The following is an 18,665-nucleotide window of genomic DNA, read 5'->3' on the forward strand; positions in this document are numbered from 1 at the left end:
AGAGAATTGTGTCAAGCGAGGATTGGGTTGCTGTACACGCCATTGACGACAATGGGAAGGCATGGAGTGCAATAATTGCAGTAGCAGAAGGTTGTCGCCGAACACAAGTATCAGACAAAGAGCTGTTCTCACCAGAGAGCGGCGAGGGTGAAATGATGTTGGAAATGAGCATGTATGTCTGGCTGCGCATCACATACAAAGAAATTGCACAAAAAATGGCAATGGCCCTAGAAACACCAGCGCCCTTCTGTGAAGAAGATTTAGCTAAGGTACCTGCCAACTTGTGGACAACAAGTCCCTATGACGTGGGGTGCATAAAAAGCATAGGGGAGTGAAGATAAAATTGATACCTGGAGCAATTCTGCCAAGAGTTAAACAATATCCCCTGACCAAAGAAGCAGATGAAGGCATTTATGAAACAATGAGTTCCCTCATTGACAGAGGCATTTTGGTTCCATCATAATGTCTATGCAAAAATGCAGTGTACCCTGTGTGCAAGGTGAACGGGGGTCGTGGCATTTCATTCAGGATTTGCACACCCTTGACCACATTGTAGAAGCAGAGTACCCCGTTACAGCAAACCCTGCCACAATCCTATGTGGCATCCCAGCTGAAGCCACATATTTTACGGTTATTGACCTGACAAACGCGTTTTTGTCAATACCCCTGCACCCAGACTCACAAGATTGGACAAGTTTAATGTACCGCAACCAGAAATGGAAACACACTAGGCTACCACAAGGGTACTGCGATTCACCCTCCATCTTTAACAGAGTTATACAGGTGGACTTAGGCAATGTCCAGACAGAAAGCACGGTGTTACAATATGTAGAAGATATCCTTCTATGCAGCACTACTGAGGAAGAATGCAGGAAGGACTCAGTACACATGCTCACTATACTAGCAGAAAATGGGTACAAGGTAGACAAAGCCAAACTACAGAACTGACAAGAGGAAGTACTGTACATAGGACCGCTGATATCCAAAAATGGCAGGCACATAGCCCCAAAAAGAACACAGGCAATTTGTGACACCCCACAACCTAAAACAATAAGGGAGCTACAGTGGTTCCTCAGCAACTATTGCAGTGCATGGGTCTTTGATTGTAGCATGTACACGTGCCCACTTCTCACAGCTCTGATAGAAGCACAAAGAGAAACAAAATAACTGGGATGGACGAGGGAAATGACGGAGGCATTCAACAAACTGAAAGAGGCAATATCCACAGCTCCAGTTGTAGGGACCACAGATTACAAAAAAAAATTCTTCCTGTTTTCACACTCCAACGGGGTGGTTATGAAAGCAGTACTGACACAAAATACTAGCATGGGCCATAAGCCAATTGCTTATTACAGTGGATAACTAGATCCAGTAATGAAAAGACACTTTCCATCGAGCAACACTTGGCTGCTGCAGCTTTCGCAGTAGAGAAGGCTTCATCAATAACTATGGGGTGCAGCACCATCCTTTATGTGGAACATGCTCTCTTTGCGATCCTGCACAAGCCAAAAAGAACACTGACAACACAAAGAGCACCTGGGTATGAAATCATCCTATCAAGGCCAGAATTAAAGATAGTGAGGTGCAAAAATGTAAATCCAGCACAAATATTGGCTGATGTCCCCCAACCTGGAGAATGGGCTCATGACTGCACTTAAAACATAGAGTTCTACACTGAAACACGGAAGGTAGAGGAAGATGCGCTTGAGGGGGGAGAGGTAATGTATATTGATGGGTCATCAACTATCGATCAAAGTGATGGTATAAGGAGAAGAGGAGCAGCCGTGGTTGGATTGCAGGAAGATTGGACAAGTGAAGTAGTGACAAGTATCTGACTACCTCCTCAGTATTCAGCACAAGCAGCAGAATTAGTGCCACTAATATTATCCCTACAAAAATGCGAAAGGAAAAGAGTAATGATATACTCAGATAGCGCCTACATAACATCAACAGTACATTCAGGGCTAGAAAGATGGCTGAGAAGGGGGTTGAGGAGAGCGGATGGGACACCAGTAAAGCATGCATTATTGTTAGGGAAACTAATTGGGATTGTAACACATCCAGTGGAGCTAGCACTAGTAAAGTGCCAAGCACATACTAATGGGGAAGACCCAGTCTCAAAGGGGAATGAAACAGCAGACTACCACGCAAAATGTGCATCATACTTCAGAGAAATGTGGGATTTAAAAAAGAAACAAAAGGAAAGGGGAGGGGGTGAGACAAATGCTAATGAAGGAGGGATATAATTACGTACCAGAAACTCAGACAATGGAACTACAGGAAGCTGCACCAATGGATGAAAAGGAGCTCTGGGTAAAAAGAGGGTGTTAAATGTCCCCCACCGATACCCTCTGATGACATAATAATACTGGGAAGGTAGTGATGCATCTTGCATTATTAAAAACAGCACTAGCACAACTGCATCACCCCCACGCACACAGGGAAAGAGGTCATTGCAACATGCATTGGAAAATCGTGGTTCTGTCCTGACCTAAATGCACATGTTGCAAATTTCATCAGCAATTGTTTGACATGCCAGCACTTCACTGCTGGGCACACACTAAGAGTTTTAAAAGGAACACTCCCCAGACCCGAAGGCCCGTTCCTACATCTTCACATTGACTACGTGGACATGATCCAAGTATGTCAAGGTTACCGCTACATGATTGTGGTGGTCTGTCCCTTCTCAAGATGGATTGAGGCTGGGCCATGCTCCCATGCCGATGCCCTCAGAGCTGCTAAATTCCTGGTCCGGGAAGTATTTCCAAGATGGGGCGTTTGTGAGGTCCTACGGTCTGACAATGGTCCTCACTTCGCAAATGAAATGTTCCAACACATAACTGCCCTGCTAGTAATAAAACACTCATTTGCCTCTGCATATCACCCACAATCCAACGGTGTGTGCGAACACCTCAATGGCTTCCTGAAAGAGAGCATAGCCAAAATTCAGCAGAGCACCAAAAATAATTGGCTCCACTGCCTGCCCCTGGCCCTATTCAAACTGCGTAATAAGCCTGGGTCCGACCACCATTTAGCGCCCCACAACATTTTGACAGGATGCTGCATGCATCTCCCACTGGCTCTGCACATGAGGGCTGTGAAAGACTGTGAAAGTACATCTGATGTTTTTGGACATGAAATGTATGACTATGTAAATTCATTTGTTTCTAGCGCTTCTTTTATCTCTCGCCAGATACAACGAACAAAGGGAAGGTCGGAAGACAGTATGGAAGTAGACGACAATACCACAGAAGTGCACAAAGAACCGCCTATTCAAATAGGAGACCAGGTCTTATCAAAGAACTTTATGAATCGCTGGAATGCGCCTCCCTTTACCGGTCCCCACGTTATAGAGGCGGTCACAGAAAGGGCCGTCAAGCCACAAGGGAAGATGGTTTGGAATCATACCCAGGACATCAAACCCTACAAAGCATCGGCCTCATCCTAACGGGCCACTACAGAAATCGACAGGGCCAACGCTACAGCAATAAGCAACTTGAAAGAATGTACTAGTGCCCCAAACATCCCTGAACTTGACAATTTCCTGAGTACAAGAGATCAAGAGACTTCCTATTTTTCACCACACTGTGTTAACACTGTCTTAACATTCTTCTTGTTCGCACATGCAGGGTTCTGCGTCTGTTATGTAAATAGTTAGACATAGTTGCCGGACCTGAAGCTATTTAAAGTGCTCAATGTTGCCTCCTGTCATTGCCCTGAAGCCTTTTCCAAACAATTTGTCCACGGCATCAGAATGCCCACACATTTTAGGCTTGTTCACCAGAAATATATTACCATGTCTTCATAGAGTATTTGGTTCAAACGTACCCACAACTTGAGCAAAGTGCATACCCTGTCCTGCCCACACTCACAGATTCATCCATACAGAAGATTTGCGAAGAGATATTTGCATGGGCATTAAGTGATTATTTAGTTCACGGAGCTTGAACTTACTAACAATTACTAAAATAATAACGCCTCTTAACTTTTTCGTCTCATCAGCTGCTCAATAGCTGCCTAAGTTAAAATGGTACTGTTAATACAAATGCTTACAACAACTGTGTGGTTACTGCTATCTACTGGCCTCTTAGCAACTGCCCTCTGGCAGCTATATCTTGCCTTGCATGTTTCCGCTGTATCCAACACTAACATTTCCCCGACCCAAGCTGCACGGATTACTGTGTCAGGTGGTACAGAAGACACTGCTGATAAGGTAAGGAGAGGTAAGCGCAGTATTGGCACAGACATTAAGGGAGTTGACACATATCTCACTGAGACTGCACACGTAACAAACTGTTAAGGATTTCAATCAGGCGGCACACACCTTGGTCTCAGCTGCGTGTGTAGCGCACAACTGAGATGCCTTTCTCTTTATTTTATACAGATTCAATTTGAGATGGTACACAACTCATATCACACCCGCTTTTCCAAATACCCCGGGTCACAATGGACCATGAATTTGAAAGCAATGCACTTGGTTACCCTTCTCCTAGAAAATATACACCAAACAATTTAATAGGAGCACTTTTTGATTTAGGAAAGATAGCACCCAAACTAAGATTTCCCCCTGCAATGTTACCTCAACCCACAGATAATCGAATTATGAGTGGATAGAAAGAAGCAGCAGGTAATCAGGAAAAAGAGGAAGAAGACAGAACAGAAATCTGACCTTCCCTCACAGAATAAGAGGAAAAAACTTTAAACCCTTAGCAAAGGTCTAAAATAACACTTGAATTTTACAAATAATTCATGAATGTGTGGTTAAATTATAATATACATATGTTTTATCACAATAGCATGTATTTTATATCACTGGCAATAACAAGGCAATGGATCAGTAAAAAGGCAGACAATTCGAAAATGAGTGGAAAGTTTAAAGCATGTAGCAGCCAAATGACACATTGGAAATTTCTCAATTCCCGCTGTAAATTACCCAAACGGTTTTGAATAAAAATGGGTGAAATACTCTGATTTGGGTTGGGGGATAGAGGTATATCACAGGGACGCTATAGAGTTAAAAGTAGGTCTCTAGGTTATGAATTGAGAGCGATCTGGAAGGTAGAGTGAGGTTAGTTTTTAGGAAAATAGAGCAGTTGAAAAGAGAAACTCTGTTTTTAAAAGTGAAAGGCAAATTTTACTTAAACTAGATTTAATGGCTAAGAAAAGAGGAATGCCAACCGTGAATATCAAAGTTACGCTGCAGTTGTAACCCTTCACGCAGTGTACCCCTTTTCTTGAGGGAAAATGCATTTATTTAATCAAAATATCGCTAATGACTTATGAGCTATGCAGAACAAAAGAAAAATAGGAAAGTGGCGCTAATGCTTAGAAAGTCAAGGACAGGGTGCACAGAGAATTCTAACAGTTTCAACAAGTTACCAGGATGCAAACATGACTACATAGAGAGTGGGGTAAGGACAAAGGCAAGACAAGATAGGCTATGTGTTTCTATGGGGTGGGGATTATACTCACAGTCCACTTTTTAGTTTTGGGATTTTTGGACAGTCAGAAGGTTCTGATCACCACACGGCGGCGAACCTGGCAAAAGTCAGCTAGGCAAGGTCTGGTCACTGGGTAGCGAACAGCTGGGCAATTTGGGTCACTGAATGGCACAGGGACCGCTGGATGCAGTTAGTGAACAGCAAGCTGGTCTGATTTCAGGAGGCAAAAGGTACCACAGCTTTCCGCTTTTTAATGGGAGATTAGTGGGTTGATTCTGGATCACTGGCCTTGCTGGGATAGGAATCAGCTATGCTTGGGTTTTGCAGTGGGCTCTGGAATAGGATCAGCAATGCTTTGGCCTTTTAGTTGGATTCAGCAAGATGAATGGCGCAGATCAGGAAAACCGCGCAGGTACTTCAGGAAGAGTGTGTTTCTGGAGCTCAGTCAACCACTCTTATTTATAGAGCATGGTGACATCACAGAAGTATTGGTGGGCAGAACAGAGCTAGGCCTACCTCCAAGAAGCGGATAGGACAATCAATGTTGGTTTCCTCCTCGAGGAGGAGTCCCAGTTTATGAGGTTGCATTTTATGAGGTAAAAAGCCATCCCACAGTCCTTTTTGCCAAAAATATGTCATAACCTAATTTACACATTTATACATGTGTGGCACTTTAACCAACCACATGGGCAGATTACATATTGTAGGTAGAGCATACCAGTCCAATCCTCACGGTTGTGGGACCTTGTTTCACCCCTCTACCAGTTTTTCACACTTTCCAGTGAGAATTAAATTACTTAAAATTCTATAACTTTATACATGGGTGTGGATTATCATTAGGCATGTAAGTATTAAAATTCACAATGGCATCATGGATACTTTCTTTATCTCTGCCATTTCCATTCCTTGTGTGTCAGGGAAGTCTATGAGATCTTAAATGAAAGCCCATAAAATCATATTTAAACTGTTAACTTTTCACATTTTTCCAAAGTCCTGTGGCAAAGATAAAAGTGTTACAAGCTTTATTTATAAAATATTCTTTGGAAACAAATGTCAGTATTGTTCCCCATATATGGGCACAGCTTCCAGGCCATCCCCCTAAATCCAGGGTTTTTCATGGAGTTTTTCTTTGAAGCTTCTTGTAGAAGTCACAGGGATGTGTGATGTTTCACTTCGCACATCCATGTCCTAGCAGTTCCATTGTAAGATGCTGGAGCACAGACAACAGTCTGTCCAACCTAGTAATTATCACTTGTGTGTTCAAGGAGGTTACTGTGGGGGTCCTTTTGTTGCTAGCATCCTTCCAGCAGACCTGTTTGACAGGTTCTACCCCCATGTAGCCACTGCAGTTTGATTTATTTTTACTCTGAATTAAAAGAAAAGCTGCTGAATAGAAGTATCTCATCCATGTATTTTCACATCACATTGCTAGATAAGGGCAGGGCCTTATCCAACATGCCCTTTTAAAACAGATATTTTCCTTTATTTTGCAAAAGTACATTTATCATGTGGTGACAGAAAGGTGCACTTTTCTTGCAAATCCGGTTTTTCTATCTAGATTCTCACATTGTTTTGCAGCCATAGTTAGTTTCTTGTACATAACAGTCTGTACAAGGCAAAGGTCTCCTGGAATTGACAAGTGCACAGAAAGCTCTGATTTTATTTTCAAGCAGTGATTTTTGACATTTTGTAGCACAATTTAAGCGTTTCCCGTGTAGCTGAAGGAAAGCTTCTGTTGATATTCTCAGGTTTGCTTGACACAGCCTGTCATTCAGGAATAATGCTCTTTTCTGATGGAGCACAATGTGAATATGGCTGGGCGTGATAGGGTCTTTTTGATAAAAGCAGTTTAGTGAAAACAGGGAAAATGGCATCAGCGCTGCTTTTTCACTCTATTTTTTTTGCATTTTGCATATGTAAGAACACACTGGCAGGCTTCCTCAGTGTGCCCCTTTTTCCATCCTGCACAATATGTGCTTGGCAAGATGGTGCAGCTATCTTTTTATTGCTGCAAAACGCAGTTTTGGTGCCATGGTGCCAGCGCAGACATTTTGCTGGTGACTGTAGATGCGCAGCTTGGTGATGTGAGGAAGTACTGCTGAGTTGGGTCAATATATCCCACAACCCCCCTGCTCCCGACTCTTCTGAGATTCCTTGTCGAGGGAGAGTAGGGGAAAGTGGGATTCATCAGGTGGGCAACAGGGCTCCTCAAGTGAAGTCGCTCCATCATCCGGGAGCGGTACTTCCATGATCCTCCCGTTGTTGCACGTTGTAGCGCTGAGTAATGCCCGCAGCTTCCCCTTATGTTTTTCTTCATGGTGTGGAGCGACACCCCCAGATTTTCTTTGATTTCTCCCTTCCAGGTCACAGTGGAAGCCCTCCTTGGTCTTTGAAGGCGCAACCAGTGCGAATCTATTAAATAAATAAGAACTGGTTACTTCATTTTCCCACTAACTGCCTTCAATAGGGTTGACAGCAGTGGGGCACGCATGCACTCAATAATAACAATTGACAATGAAGAAAAATACTCTGTGTAAAACAATTATACCTATATATCTAAACAGTTCCCTTCTGGTTCTTCTTTTTCTTGTTCTTATGCGTTAGATGTCTCCTCTATTTGATTTTCTCTGGGCTCCTCAATTTGTTGATAAGTGTGCTTAGGGTGGCAACTTTTTAACTGATTAATATGGACCCATTTCTCTTCTGTCAGTTCGCCTTTGGAGATGCGGATTCTGTAGGTGACAGGTGAAATTTTATCTACAATTTCAAAAGGACCGCGCCAACTGGGCAAAACTTTACGCTCTTTGGTCTGGTTCCTTTGGAAATTGTACAAGTAGACCCTGTCTCCAACTTGGTATTCCTTTTTGGTCGTTTTAAAATCATATTGAGTCTTCATACCATATGCAGACTTTTCTAGATTCCGCTGAGCGTATGCAAAAGCATGTTGAAGGCGTTTTCTTAGATTCTCAACATACTCATGAGTAGTGGGGGCGTTTATCAGTGTCTGCTCTTGTGTTCTATAGAGCAGATGCTGAGGTAGCACCATCCTTCATCCAGTCATCAGCTCAAATGGAGACATCTTAGTTGCAGAAGAAGGTGTAGATCTGATGGCCATCAGGACAAGCCGTAATCGGATGTCCCAACTTGACCCAGAGTCTGCCACAAACGTTTTTGGACAGCGGAATGCAATGTGAAGTTTCCTTTTTACCCCCACATCTTTGTCATCACTTTGCTGGTGCAGTGACTACCCGGTCTGACTCAATCCTTTGGGGTAGGCCAAAACGCGAGAAGATGTGGTTGATCATCAGGGCAGCTGCTGTGTCTGCCTTGCAATTTGGGTCCGGGAGACATTCCACCCATTTGGTAAACAAGCATGTTACGGTTAACATGTACTTGTTCCCCCTAGAGGAGCGAATCACGGGCCCGATGAAATCTACTTGTAAATTTGACAAAGGCAGTGTCATTGCCCTCTTCTGGAGGGGAGCTCGGTGTGTCAGTGAAGTTGGCTGAAATTGTGCACACACAAGGCATCCCTTCACGTATTGGTCGAGGTCCTGCCCCATGTGTGGCCAGTATGCAACCTCTCGCAAGATTTCTAAAGTAGTGTGAAACCCCCGATGACCGGCTGTGGCCGCATCATGGGCATGACTTAGCATCAGGCTTCGGAATGAGGTAGGGACCAGCCACTGGTCGAGGGGACTCTTCTTGTTTTGGCCATATCTGACCTCCACAGAAAGCCCTGTAGTACTCTGGATATTTTGAATTTTGGTAACCCTCCACCCTTGGCCTCCCCTCACCCGGATTGGGTTGTCTGGTTTCCTGAAAGCGGGGAAAGAAAGGAGGGTTCTCCTGAGGGTTGGGGTTTTGTGGGTACCGGGGAAAGAAAATTAACCCAACATTTGGGAGATTACTGCCCTCCTGGGGGAAGTTAGGAGGGAAGTTTCCCGGGCGGTACTTACCTGATTGGATCCCCCCTTGGGATGGGGGAGTCCATACATATCCCAAGATTGGTTGGGTGCCTTTGTATCGGGGACTGATATAATCAGGGGAGTTAGGGGTCCCATTAGTGGATTACCTCCCTGACTGCCACCTGTTTGTGACTGGCCTGAAGGCCTTCTGGGTCTTGATTTTGCTGATTTTGTGAAGGTACATTTTTAGGCTCCCCCATCTCTAGGTCTAGAATGGGGGAAACCTTCACCTCCGCCACCTTAGCACCAGCAGGGGTGTTGGCTGGTTTGGGGTTTTTGGCTAGATTTTTATTTTTGGCAGGTGTTTGGACTTCATAAATGCGGGTCGTCTGCTCTATGACCCAGTCCAGACATCTTTTATTGTGGAAGTCCCTCACCAGCTGGGTCATAATGTACTTTGGTAGCGCATGAAAGAAGGTAGTTATAAACTCCCTGCTATCCATGCGCACCCTCTTAGTGGTTTGTGCGAAGGCGCGTTTTAGCTCCTGCGCAAATTCTCGTGGGGCCCGATCTTCCCCACACTGCAGATTGTACGCCGCTTTGTGAGCCTCTCGGGGGTTTCTGTGGGGGGAAAAGTGTTTCAAGATGGCCGCCCTGTAGGTGGACCATCTTGAATGGTTCTGGTCCTCCAGTCCAGCAAAGAAGCTGGAGAGAACGTCCATTTAACATACTCTATACAGTTCTGGTTGTCTTTCCGGTGGAAAGTGTCCATCATCTGCTCATAGAGTTCCAAGTGTTCCCAGACAGAATATTTTGTGTTTTTGTGTTATGGGGTTATGACACTCCTAATGGCCTTAATCTGCCTAATGGGGTCTTTTGTCATAACTCTCTTGAGTTTATTTGCCTTCTTTGGCTTAATCACCTGAGTCCGCTCACCCTCAGACTCAGAGGCGCTGCTACTTGAGGTCCCCTCATGATCATCTAGGCGCTCCCTGATTCTTTTAGCTTGAGACTCCTCCCTGCTCCCAGGGCTGGCAGAGGATCCCCCCATTGCCCTGACTGGGTGGAAGTCTTCAGGATGCTCTTATGATGTCTCTTTTCCTGTTGTTCCTGAGCAAATTGAACCAACTGGTCCCTTTGGAGGTAGTGCTCCTGCAGGTCTGATTCCCTGACTCTCTCCTCATAGGAGGTTTCCTGGTCAGAGACATAAGCCTTTATATTTTTGTACCTGCCTAGGGACGCCCTTCTGTCAATTTCTGGGGGGCACTGACCTGTCAGCTCCCTTATGCTTGGCCTATTAAATTCTGATGGCCTGATGATTTCCTAATGGTTTCCGGCTCATGTGAACCGGTAGCCATGAAGTCAGCAGTGCGCAAAGGATTAAATGGGTGTGAGTCCCTTAGTACACAGCTCATCATACTATGATCAGGAGTTGCCCTGTCCCTCTCTACCGGTTTGGGGTCCCTCCAGTTTGGATTGGATCTAGGATACTCCTTCTCCAACCTCGCTAGTTTTTCTTTCTCAGCCCCTATCTCTTGATAATAGGCAAAGATCTGAGCCTTTTGTTCGGCTATCAGGGTTTTACTAGCCTCTATGACCCGCTCTTCTGCTGCCACTTGTTTGTGGAGCCAATCATTCTCTTCACAGAGGGCCTCGTTATCTCTTTGTGCTGCCTGTATAGTTTGAGAACCCTGAGCCAATTTTTGTTGCAGGGGACTCACCTCCTGAGTTTGTGCATTTTTGGTTTGGGTATTCACTTCCAGAGCACCTTCTATCCGTCTGGCATGCTCCAGTAGATTTCCATATTCTGTTTGGAGTTCATTTAGTTTCTGGAGGCCTAACTCACTTCCCTGTAATTCTGTTTTTAAATTGCTTACTTCCTGGCCTAGGGCGTCTTTCTCCTGCTTTAGGGTGCCCCTCTGTTCAGCCAGGTCATCCCTTTGTTTCTTGATGGTATTTCATTTCTGGCGCTCTTGATCAAATTCTGCTTGAGAGTGGAGGTCTCTCGTAATTCATTTATTATTTTCCTCTTTCACCTTTTGACCTGATCTTGCAGCATGGTTATTTGTCTTGAGCAGCCCCGGTTATATGTTAATTGTTGAGTCAGCTTCTGTTGACTCTCTTCTTTTCCTGACACTCTATTTTTACTGCTTCTAGTTGGGCCTCTATGTCTACATTATTCCGCTGTTGGCGAGCCAAGTCCTCTTTTAATTTTATGATGTAATTTCCGGATTCTACCTCCAAATCGTGACACTTTTTAAATTTTTGTTCTGCTAATTGTAGTTCAGTCTGGATTTAATTTAATAGTTCAGATTGATTCCGCGCCAGAGTTGAATTTTCCGCATGCTTTTCCAGCATCACTCCCATGTGGAGATACATGTAGGCCGCTATTCTGGCCATTTTAATTTGCTCCTCTTTCATTTTTGGGGTCATATATAACTCACTCAAAGCTTGGTGTAATAGGCCACCGTCCTGCCATGTATCCATGTCTATGGCAGTGATCTGTTGCCTTGTTTCTTCTAGCCAGACTTTTTCATCTTGCTCTGGCCATTCACCTCTGACAAATAGCGTGTGCAGAAGGTGCTCCCTAGCCATATTGATCTCTATTACGGTCATTTTGGACATGTTCTTTCTTTATTAATTTATTTATTTATGTAAGGGTAACCTGTATTCTATTCCGTTCTGTCTATTGTGGGGTTGATTTATTTTACTTTTAGACAGAGGCCTGGTACTTAGAGTATTTGTCTTGGGGAGGCGCTTGTACAGTGTAACTGTAACGCTCACCTGGTATCCACGGTGGCGTCACTCAGCCTGTTCTGACCTCTTACGACCTCAAACCCTTCCCTGGCGTGTACTCAACTGGAGACTGGGCCTGAAACACAGGATTGTTAGAGTTTAACTCCCTATTGTCTCTGTGTGCTTGAACCCCTTCTTCCTTCCCCGGGGTCCAACCCTTCCCTTTGATCCACCGCTCACCTTGTTTTCTTGGAAAGTGCGCTCTCCGTCCTGCTTTCAGCGCAGGGGCGCGTTGATTGATGCAGGCTCGTTGCTGCCTAGTTACTTCACTGGCAAGAGTCCGACAGGTAAGTATAATGAGTCTTTTGAACAGTTCTCTAACTTCGTTCCTTTCCTTCCTTAGATGATGGCCGGCGTCCGGGGATGGCGACGTGCTGCTGAGATGAGTAGCGGTAAAGGTGAGTGAGAGCGCAATGTGTCATAATGCCTACCCCCTGTAAGTGACTCCAATCAAGCAATCCCACTAAGTCAGTGCCTTGTCTGGGATGCCCGAGGGAAGCTCTTATTTATATATTTTTATGGCAAGTTATAATCTGGATGATGAACCCTTGTATAACACCCCTCTCTTAGAATCCCCCTTGACCCCACTGAGCCAAGAAGTAGGCTTGTTTTGCAAACTTAAAAGGTTTATTTGAAAAATTAAACAATATATATCACACTTTTATAATAAATTAACAATTGATATCACACTTATGAATATAATGTTGATCAACAATGGGTAACCTGACACTAGCACACTTCTTTACAATCAATGAGGAGTTGGTATAGGATGGATAAGGCAGCGAAAATACTTTTATAGTTTCAAGGGAAAAGCAATGAGGAATAAAATGCAGTACGGAAATTACTTGATATGATTTTAGCAAAATATAATATAATCACTTTTTCTCTGGCAATTCACTCCCCCCCTATGCAATATAAGAATGGAAGGAGAGCACACAGTCTTTAAGAATCCCAACAAATCACACTTTATAATGCAATACACAGTTCCAGTTCCCCCAGCAAGCTTGGAGAAAAACAGGTATGAGTTTTAAACACAGGCGAATTACTCTAATGTGGTTTGCAAGGAAGTGAAAAGGTGCTAAAATTGGCTTTAATTCCCTCTAGAGGTTCAGGGTAGGTGATGGCTACTTTATATTAGTTCAGGCTCACTTTAGCAATGCTCTATGAGCAACTAGCAGGTTAAATTAATTTTTAGCAAAGGAAAGCAAGGAGCTGCTGACTTTTTACTGGAGAAGAAATCAGGCCAAATCGCAAATCGCGGTAAAATTCGCGAGTGCGTGAATCGTGATTACGGCAAAAGTATAAGCAAGTAGCAAGTCGGTTTTAGGTTCATTGGAAAGCCTAGAATCTTAGCTTTTAAATGAAAGTTAAACCACGTTCCTAGGACAAACGGTTCCAGAGATACAGACGATTTAGTAAAGGTAGTTTTTTCGGATTTAAAGTAAAACTCAAAATGACAGGTGACAGTTTGCAGCTTTAGAATGACAGATGACAGCTCGCAGCTTTAGAATGACAGATGACACGATTTCTAGGAGGCAGTTCTACTTAGGTTAAAATAGTTTGAATTAGATTATTTTAACTAAGAGATTGGGTTCTGCACAGTTCTGGCGAATACTCACTCCTAATTTTTAGAAGGACTGGGCCTTGTCACGGATCGGGTCAACTGGACTGGACTTCGGGCGGTTCTGCTCACAGCGTCTGGGTCAGCTCTGCTTTGCTGCTCTGTCAGGCACCGGTTCCCTCTGCTCAGCAGGTGGTTCTGCTAGCGGTCTCTGGTTCTGGATACTGCTCTTCTGTTAAAAGTTCTTGGCAAAGAATTCAAACAGCTCGCCCGGTGTAATAGTTTGCAAATGATTTTAAGGATGCTGAGGCCTGCTGAGAAGAGTTCTCAGTTTGTGGGTTTAGGCCCTTGCTTTAGGTTCTGAAATAAAGTTCTGGTCTCTGGAGATTGATGGATGTGAAATCTGGAGTCTCCCGGCAGAGCGTCCCGCAGAAAATGGAATTGAATGCCCTACCTGTCCTGCACTGTCTGCTTTTATGTGTTTAGAAAGTGGGTGGAGAGGCTAGCTTCACTAAGCCTGCCCCTCTCTTGATTTGATAGGTCAATAGATTCTTTGGTCCCTGATTTGGGAAGGGATAGTGTGTCAGAGTGATGTCATTTTTATGGCCTCCAGAAAGAACACTCCCCTGTCATCTTTACACACAAATCTATTTCTGATCCAAATACATATTTCCCAGATACACAATTTGTTGAAATTTCATGTAGACATTGCAGATAAATGAAGACAGGTCCCTGTTCAAGCCCCATGTTCCTGCGACCTGGGATTCAGAAATGACAACATTTTGCGCGTTTTGGTTGCTTTTGCAATATGGGATTTTCATCAAAAATTATACAAAGTTACACACCCTTCCACATGTATCCCAGTAACTTTCCATGTCTCTAGCATAAACACAGTGTCTGGAATATTGATAAATAGCGGGGTTTTGCCCCAGAACATCACACAAATTGGAGTTTGGTCTTGAATTGTGGGCACAGTTTTCATTTTAAGGATCCCCAAATTGCACATTTCTGTCATCTGGTTACAAAGAGTTATCAGTATTTTTATGAAACATATATTTGCCTTCAATTCAACTCCCCAAAGTGTTTGGGTCCGCCTCCAGAAGCTTGGGTGGGTCAGGAAACACATGTCTCTCCTTGCTGGCAGAGGGCTGTTGACAGGAAACACTCAAAATTAACATACCCCATTCAAGGGGAAGAGTCTTTTGTGTGGGCTCCAGCAAGCTGAAGGAAAACCCCTCCTTCTCACTCAGAAGGGCCATGTGATATCCTGCCTCCTGGTGTGGGAATCTCTGAGGTGTTAAGGTTTCCCAGCCTCTTGGCCTCTGGGAACAGCAGGTGGTTAAGCTTTTAATTAACCAAAAGGCTTTGAAGTCCAGCTGACTCAGGTCCCTTTGTCAGCTATTGAACTCAGTTCTCCTGTCAGAGTTTAGACCGCTAGCGACGCCTTGTGGAATTTGTCGGTACTGCATCCATTTAGGAGTTCTCTTGAATTTGACAGGAGATTTTTGCTATTGTTTTGATAGGCATCCTTACATTAGAGTGGTTATGTGGAACCACCCCACAAGAAGGTTGAATCTTTAGAGTGGTCTTGTGCCCATGATTTCAGCAACTTTTTGACATCAGTAAAACAGATTTTTGAACAAAGGTCTCCGGTATTAGCTATCTTGCAATGTTTGAACTTGACATTTGGAGCTTGCCCTCAAAGAAACAGAGGTGATTTAAAAGCGCTTTTGCTCTGACAGGTGCTGCTATTTTTCCTTTGGCACCAACTTTCACCCCTGGTGCTTTTGGTATGCGCACAACTGCGCGGATCTCCTGGACTCTGGGATGGAATGATGGGCGGCGACAGCTCATACCCACATCTACCCAGTCTATTGATTCAGCATGGGTCAAAACCCTTCACACCCCGGGGACCCAGACCAAGTCCAGCACCCCCGGAAGCAGGCAACAAGTTATCCCAAGCAAAGCCAACAACCCCTGCTAGAGGCTATTTGGGTGCAGTCCTGGCGTCTATGGCGCCAGGCTCCTATGGAGAGTCAGTCCTGGTGCCATAGGCGCCAGGCTCATAGATTAAAACTTACCTGATGCAGACCATGCTGCAAACTTACCTGATGCAGATCATGCTGCAAGAGCTCCAAGCCAAAAGAGGCTTGGAAGGGGCTATTTTACCTAGGGACTATTTTTTTACTCGGGTGGGGCTGGGGAGGAATACTTACCTGGGACTACTTTGGAGGCTATTTAAACCACGCCCGAAGAGCAGCACACGCCTCGCGTTATTCTGCATCCAGCAGCGTAACGCTCACCGTGCCTGCAAGTCTGCATCCAGTCTTCTGCCACGCCCGCCTCGAGTTTGGAGCTCCTAGAAAAAGGGAGAAAGAAGGAGAAAAGGTTAGAACAAGAGCAATACCTTTGATCCTTACCTGAATTCCCGATCCATCGTGCCTTCGAGCTGGAAGAAAGAAGTTATTTTATGCGCGTCACCTCGCCTGCTGCAGCGCCGTGCTGAACTCACCGGCCTTCGCAGCATTTTCACATTCCACCGCATCCTCCTGCATGTTCCCGCCGCACTCCGGCATCTAAGGAGAAGACAAGAACAGCAAGGTGAGCCAAGGGAATACACAGAGGAATATTAGTTACCCCCCATAGACATACCTGATTTTACCACCGGGGGTATTATTCCTCTTCACGGGTCGGCGCAGCTTCCACTGCATCATCGCCGAACCCCGGCCCCTAAGGGGAAACAAAAGGACAGCAAGGTGAAACAAAGACAATAGACTTACCTGATTTTACCGCCGAAGGCATTATTCCCCGAGACTTCATACTTTCACTCAGCGCCTGAATAAGGGAGAAAGCAACAGGTTACATATTGACATTATTTTATCGAACTGTGTTGGATAATACAAATCCTTACCAGAATATTACCGGTTGCCACGAGGAACTCTTCACCAGGGTCAAGCTGCAACCTGCAAGGAATCGGACAAGAGTGAAAGTCAGGCATTTGAACTCTTACGATATTGTTCTGGAACTCACCAATTCCTTCGAGCCAGTGAAGCAACTGGTTATCTACGCGCCCCTGTGCTCATTGCAGGATGGAGAGCTCATCTTTCCAAACCATCAGGTGAGACTATAAGAGGGGACATCAAAGGTGATCAGTGGGGAGAACAGCGGGGTGGGGGGATTTACGCTCAACTCCACAGGTGGTTAATTCCCTTTCTCCATTTGCAGAAGAATATTCCTACGGGCCAAGCAAACAAAGCTAGGTGGGCCAGTCCAGTCCGTCATCTCGGCCCTACGCGTCACATTGGTGGAGACCGCAGCTGTCCAGTTCAGATCGACGCCTCTGTGGGAGCCAGGTGAGCGTAACACGATGCACGATGCAAGCCTTTCGTATTTGTATTGAACTGAGTTATTTTTCTCTGTCTTTTAGGTGCCACGACGTTTTCAGCATGGATGCCGGTTATGAAGAAGAAATGCGGTGAGTAAGCGCGGTATGCGGCGCATCTAGATGTTTCCACGCTAACCTGGAGTGTCTTTTCCCTCTTGCAGATGGATGAGAAGTTCCGGAGACAGAGTTCCCCCAGAGCGGCTGGGATTCAGGTAAGCGTTTGAAGCTCGTACAGTCTTTAAAATAAGCGAAGATTTGCTGAATGCTTACTAATGCCTTTTTTCTGGTCTTTTCCCTTTTCCTTAGGAAGCGGTGTACTGCGATGGGAATGACACCGCCGAAGATGCCCGCAGAACAGAAGAAGCGATGAATGATGGGCAGAAGCGCTGCAAGGTAAGGCTGTTCCTAACAGTGTTCTTGTTCTTGCAGGAGCTGAGCGCAGAAGAAAGATGCAGGCCTACTGGAGACCGATCCGAACACAGTGAGTGTCACACTGCAGGTGCAGAAAACACAAAGCATGTTTCTCAGCCTGGGCGTGGCTTAAATAGTCTCTGGGTATCCCAGGTGTCTCTGGGTTGAACCACACCCAAAAGACTAGACTGCACATGCAGTTCTGGGAACCGAAATATGTTGGGGCATCCATCTTGTCCCCATCAATGCACTACAAGTCCAATCCCCAATGTTATCCTATGGGAGTGAGTGAGTCTGGTGCCACAAGCGCCAAGTCTGACTCCAAGTGGGTCTTTGGAGGGATGGAGAGGCCCTTGAGGGCCTTGTAGGTGATCGTGGCCTGGCTCCAGCCTGACATCTTGGAGGGCTGGGGACATGAGGGGCAGGAATCATGACAGCACCCCCCCCCCCAAGGCCCCTCCCAAGGTGGCTCTTCTGTCTGGTCCTGGTTTGTTTGGATGGTTTTGATGAAATCGTCTAAGCAAGCGAGGTGCATGGATGTACTCACAAGGCTCCCATGTCCTGTCTTGTGGACCATACCCCTTCCAGTCTACTAAGTAGTATAATTTGGATTTGACGTACTTTGAATCCAGGATGTCCTTGACTTCGAATTCTGGCTCCCCGGTGACTACTACTAGCTGCGGTGGCCTTGCTATCCGGGTGCTAGGTTGAACAGGTTTAAGGAGAGACATGTGGAACACAGGATGAATCTGCATGTTTGACGGCAAAGCTAGTCTGACTACCACAGGATTTATCACGGAGGTGACAGTGAATGGACCCAGGTATCTTGGACAAAAAGTTCAGGTTCCTTTAATGGACATGTGTATAGACACCAGCCATACTTTGTCTCCCACTTGGTAGTTGGGGGCCTTTGCTCGGTGTTGATCAGCAAACTTCTTTTGGCGATTCTTAGCTTGAAGTAGGTGTTCAGCTGCCCTTTTAAAGGTTTGAGAAATGGTTGTGTGCAAGGTTTTGACTGCTGGCATTTCCAGGGTTGTAGGAATGTCCAACTCAGAAGTACGTGGGTGCCTGCCATACATGGTATAAAAGGATGTCTGCCCAGTGCTGGTGTGTAGGGAATTCTTATAAGCATATTCAGCTATCCATAATAGGTCGAACCAGCT

This window comes from Ambystoma mexicanum, chromosome 3p (genome assembly GCF_040938575.1).
Source record: "Ambystoma mexicanum isolate Mex_15411 chromosome 3p, UKY_AmexF1_1, whole genome shotgun sequence".
Lineage (NCBI taxonomy): Eukaryota > Metazoa > Chordata > Amphibia > Caudata > Ambystomatidae > Ambystoma > Ambystoma mexicanum.